This window comes from Gracilinanus agilis, chromosome 1 (genome assembly GCF_016433145.1).
Source record: "Gracilinanus agilis isolate LMUSP501 chromosome 1, AgileGrace, whole genome shotgun sequence".
NCBI classification, from domain to species: Eukaryota; Metazoa; Chordata; class Mammalia; order Didelphimorphia; family Didelphidae; genus Gracilinanus; species Gracilinanus agilis.
The window spans coordinates 587,722,918-587,728,917 of NC_058130.1; positions in this window are offsets into that span (position 1 = coordinate 587,722,918).

Sequence of the window (6,000 nt, forward strand, 5' to 3'; positions counted from 1 at the left end):
GTGTACACTTTTACCATAGCAGCAACACAATCTACTTCTGGGCTTCGAAACACATTAAAGATTTTCCATTCAAATAAGTAGGAACAAAAAAAAATATCCTTAAGGCTTAAATGGATCTGTGATCCATTAAAAGAAACACTCTCTCATTAGTGGAGAAGGAGTCAAGCTCTGGATTTGAAGTCTGAAGACCTGGGATTCAACTGTTCAACTTGCAGCTTCTCCCTTTGTGATCTCAAGACAAGTCTCATAGGCCAGAATTTCCTCACCTGTAAAATGAGATTGGACCTCTAAAGACAGGATGTACGGTAGAGTGGAAAATATTATCTCCTGACTGAGAGGTAATGAACTTAGGGTGCAGAAATAGAGATTGGGGGTGAGGGGAGGGTGGAGAGAGAGAGAGAGAGAGAGAGATTGATTTTGATTTGGATGTCTCCACATAGAAATTTGTTTTGCTTAACTGCATATTTGTTACAAGAGGGCTTTTCCACCCTTTTTCAATGAGGGAAGAGAGATTTTGGTTAAGTGAAAAAAAATTAAGTTAAAAAAAATGCTAGGAGCCACAGGACCTGAAGTCAGGTTCCAACTCTGCCATTCTACTACCTGTGTGACCTTGGGAAAGTCCCCTAACCTCTCTAAACTTCAATTTTCTTATTTGTAAAATAAGAGAATAGAACTGGTTGATATCTAAAGTCCTATAGATTTGAACTCCAAATCTATAATTCTATGACAAGTTCCTTTCTACTCTTAATCTGTGAACTCCCTACCAGAATAGATTATAACCCATCCATGTACTCTCATCCTGAGCAGTTTTTGTCCATACCTTTTTATAAATCCTCCTGTCAAGATCTGTGTTGCATACTTCAGTTATTCTGTTGTTTTTTAAATGTTTTGTAGATGCCAGTGCAACACGACCTATTCCTCTCTCACTTTCTAAATAATAAATTCAATCTTCTTTTCCAGTCATGCATGTTCTAAGAATGTCTAATGGTAATTTTCAAACATGAGTCATTGTTGGTAATATATTAGAATCTACTTCTGCCCTCTTAGTGACTTTCCATTGCCCTTTGAGTCACCTGCAATTATGATTTATGTTATTCCATGATTTGCAGACATAGCACCCCTAGGAAAAGAGCAAGGTTGAAAAGATGGTCTTTTGCAACAAGGGGCATCTTAAAATCTTTCTTTTAACAGGACAACACAAACCCCTAAGTAGAATCCAGCCAAAATGCCACGTCCTATTTCACTTTGGGTCCTGCCTCTCCATCTTTGTAGCACTTAAGACAAGGAGCCTGTTGAGTTCGAGTATCAGTAAGTAAGCTGGGCAATATGTATTCCTAATCTATTTTGTTATTTGAGCATGAATGGTTAGGTCAATCTCTTGAGTGACTGTATCCCAAAAGAAATCCCTGTAGTATTTCAAACTTTAATGCAATCAGGATTAGGGTGCTGACCGGCATTCCTGAATATGAAGACAAAGACAAAGCAGAAGTAGAATTGCAAAGGGCACTACTTTTGCAGAATAGGGCTTCTTAACCTCAGGGGGCCTGTGGTTAGATTTCAGGAAGTATATGAGCTTAAAGAGGAAAAAATGACATTTTTATTTTACTAACCTCTAACTGAAATTTAGCATTTTCTTTATACATCATAGGCAACAAACATTCTGAGAAGGGGTTCATAGGCTCCACCGTACTGCTGACCAGGTCTTATTCCCACCCCCCACCCACACATACCTTCTGCCATAGAGAATGTATTCCTAAACAAGTAAGATGGGCTGTTTCCTGAAATGCTAACTGTTGACCCTGCCTTCAGTTGCTAAATCATTCATGAAAGTTGATTGATTTTTTAAAAATTAAAATGTAACTCTTAAGTAATTGAAAGTTTACTTGTCATAAAGGATTAATATATGTTAAACAAAATAACTATTTGGGATGCTACAGTTAGAAGTCACTGATAATTCAGACCTTGAAGTATAGGTTGCTATAAGTATACTGAAGCTAGTTAGACATGGGGCAAGAAAACAGTTAAATTTTAAATTTCACATGCAATTTCAACATCCCACTGCATATCAACATTATAAGTTTGTTGTATCCCTATGAATGATTTGTTTTTCCTCAGTAGAGTATTTTCAGGAAAATACAGTGGCCAAAACTAAATTCAAAATGTTGGCAGAATCCAAGGCCTTTTCTGAAAAGGTCATTTCTAGAAGTTTTGTTCTAAGTTTTGTTACCACCCCCTTTTCCCATGGCCTTAATTTTTTGTTCTTGACCTTCTACCCATTTTCCTAAAGGGAGAAGTCTGGGAAAGACTAGCTTACAGAAATATTTATTTCTTAATATTTTCAATTTAATTGGAAAGAAGGTTTTTAATATGCTTCCAACCACTCCCAATCTGAGAGTAAGGTTTTTTCTATCCAGCGCCTCATTTTTTAAAAAATAAAAATGAAAACAGTAAATATTTGGGAAGGATTAGTAACTAGCTAGGATGAGGGAGTTACTAGCCAGTAACTAGTAAGGATGAGGATGAGTTTGAAAAATATATTTCCAAGACTAATTAAAGTGTTCATTTATGTAAAAGCAGGGAGTGGATAAGGTCTTCTCAAAGATTTCATTGCTCCTTCAGATAATGAATCTGAAATTATTTCCTATTATAACTATTGGGTTGGATTTTTTGCCACTAGAGGGCATTATTTAATATTCACTGTAATATAAGAGGAATTTGAAAAAAATAAATTTTCAGACTCAATATCTCTTTACTTTTTGTGAAAATTTTATTACTTATTTTTCACATTCTTTCCTTTTTAAATTTTGAGGTGCAAATTCTTGTCCTTCCTTCCACCTCCTCCCCAACCTACTAAAAAGGCAAGCAATGGGATAGTATTTGTAAATGTGAGATCATGCAAAACATATTTCCATGTTGCCAAAAAAAGAAAATAAAATTATATTTCCATTTGTACCGAGTTCATTGGATCTCTGGAAACACATAGCATTTTTTCTTCATGAGTCCTTTGGAATTGTCTTGGATCAGAGAAGCCAAGTCTTTCACAGTTGAACATCATTACAATATTGTTCCTATTGTGCACAATAATCTCATGGTTCTTCTCGCTTCACTTTGCATCAGTCTTTATAGGTCTTTCTATATGTTTTTCTGAAACCAAACCAACCCCAACATCATTTCTACTTAGTACTCCATGACAATCAAATGCCATAACTCATTCAGCCATTACCAATTGATGAGCATCCCCTCAATTTCTAATTCTTTGCTGTAACAAAAAGAGGTGCTATAAATGTTTGTATGTATTGGTCCTTTTTTCCTTTGATAAAATATTCAGTATCTCAAAGAGTGTGAGGATAGTTTTTAATGCTTCAAGAGATTGAAGGTTGCTGTAATGCTCCAGGTTTTAACTTACTAGAATATGCTGAGATCTAGAAAGTGGAATTTTAAATTTTTTTTTTTACATTCTCAAAAAGTACTGTAAAAAAAATTTTTAAGAAGTTTTTTAAAATTTATTGATAGTTTCCCAATCACTATTAAGATTATCCTTTGAGAAGAATTTGTCTTTGTTCTCCCTACCAAATTTCCCCGAGTAACAGAGAAATACATACCCTGCAAACATCTTCTCATTGGTCAGCTGGGCCTTTTTTGCCAATTACAGATATCATTGCCAATTTATTTCACAGTGAAAAATAGAAATCTGAGTTCATCTTAGAAACTCTGATGTAGTCTGAATTCCCTCACTTTGTGGAAAGGTTAAATTATAGTCCTATACCTATACCTAAAAGAGAGTTTAAAAAGAGGAAGCAAGAAGTCCAGCATCCTGTTTTTTCTTGTCAGCTCTCCTGCCTAACTAAGGCCTCTATTTATCAGTTCTGATTCCTGCTTAGAGAAATAAACTGCCCAAGTTGGCGAGTGAAATGGGAGACCATGAAAGAAAACAATAAATGACCTTCGTGATTAGCCAAAAAACAAAATGGGGGATTGGAGGGGGGGGGGAGGAGGAGTAAAATGAGAAGCATAGCCTTAGAAATAAGGAAGCTTAACATATTACTTGGATAATGACTATTCAGCCTAGTTCAGTTTATCACCAATTACCACTGTTGGAAAAAAAATGTGATTAATGTAGTCTAGTTTTATGCTTTAAGTTATGCAACATTGTAATGGCACAGCCAGTATCCTACCTTGGAATGCTATATTTCATTCTTTGTTATACTGAGTCACCTCAAGTAAAATTCCAAAAGCATGTTTGTCTATTCTCAGTTATCTCTGGTCATCCTTATTATTATCATTAGAATCATTTTTTCAACCTAGTTTTGACAACATGTGTTTATTTAGCTTTTTTGTTAAAATCATTTTACTAACCCTTAAAATTCTATACAGGCCACACTACACAGAAAAAGCTAGCAGAGAAGTTTTTTTAAACTAGGAATTCTTAACCCTTTTTTCGAGTCATGGACCCTTCTAGCAAACTGATGAAGCCTGTGAACTCTTATGCCTAATATTTTTAAATGATTGAAAAATGTGTTTTACAGAAGAAACCAATTACATTGAAATCCAATTGCCCAAAAGTTCATAGATCCAAGCTTAAGGAAGCCTGTTTTATATCAAAGCAATCATTGACGAAAGATGTGAGCCACAAAGATAACTTTAGGAAAGAAGCAGTTCTGCCTAACACAATTCACATTATGGAGTATAGAAGAAGAAAGTTTATGTTGCATTAGCTACACTGGCTACCTAAGGAGGTCATTATAATGTTATAGCTAAAAAGGACATGAGAGGTCGTCTCATCCGATCTCCTCATTTTACAGATAAGGAAACTGAGACATAGAGTCACACATAGTAAAATCTGTGTCAAAGCTAAGATTGGAAACTAGTTGTTCTGTGTTGTTTCTATTGCACTGTGCCATGTTCCTCACATCATTCCCTTCCTACAAGAAGGTAAAAACTATATACTAAACTTGTTTGATTTTTTTTTTCTAGTAGATGGAATGGAATGTATACCGTGCTTCTTCCTATCCGTTTCCATTTCTAGCATTTGTAAGTCAGGATTAAGAGTTCTACTATTCTGTTTTCTTTCTTTTCCCCTTTATCAATTTAAAGGGTTGTACTAGATGAGAGATTCTTACCCTTTGTAGCATTTACTCCACCTTTAGCAATTTGGCAAACCCTTTCTCAGAATAACATTTTTTAATTCATAAAATATGTAGAGTTATAAAGGAAACCAATTACATTCAAATACAACTACTTATATTTTAGAAACTAGTTCATCAATCTCAAGTTAAGGACCCCTAAACTAGTCAATCTCTGAGGTCCATTTCAATACATTCTTTTTGTTCTGATTAGCAGTTGACCTCAAAAAGGAATGAACTCAGCACTCTGTTAAGTTCTTGCTCTGAATGTCCAAACTGTCCCCACCTTTTTATATTCTGATATGGCTCCAGCTGAATCCAAATGATGTTCCCACTCAAAGGAAGCTGTGATTTTATTGATTTGGAAGCTGCTCTAGTGATAAGAAGTTGCAACCCATCCATGCATATTTGCTCATACTACCAAGACTTATCTGCGCACACTGAGCTCTCTACTAAGGAATCATCAATATGCTGGATGTATAAGGGCACCAGTGAAGCACTCTGGGTGCCTATCTTACCATCCCTCAAGCTCATCATGTGAATAGTCCATCTTCCTGTGGTGCTTTCCTACCACCAATCACCTCATTTAATTTACGTTGTACATCTTTTACTCCTCTTTTTTGAAGTTGATTTTTTATTATATATTATAACCCACTAATAAATTCCAGAATGGATCAAAAAAGGATACTGCAAATGAAATTAGGTCAGAAATCACAGCTCTCAATTCAGAATTTAAAACATAAAATAGCAGAGTTCAAAACATAGAAGATAATGGATAATCTCCTTAAGGAAATCAAGACTAACACAGAATAACAGATTTGAAACACAACAATGGAAATTCTGGAAAATCAAAGAAAATATGTCCAAAGAGCAACAA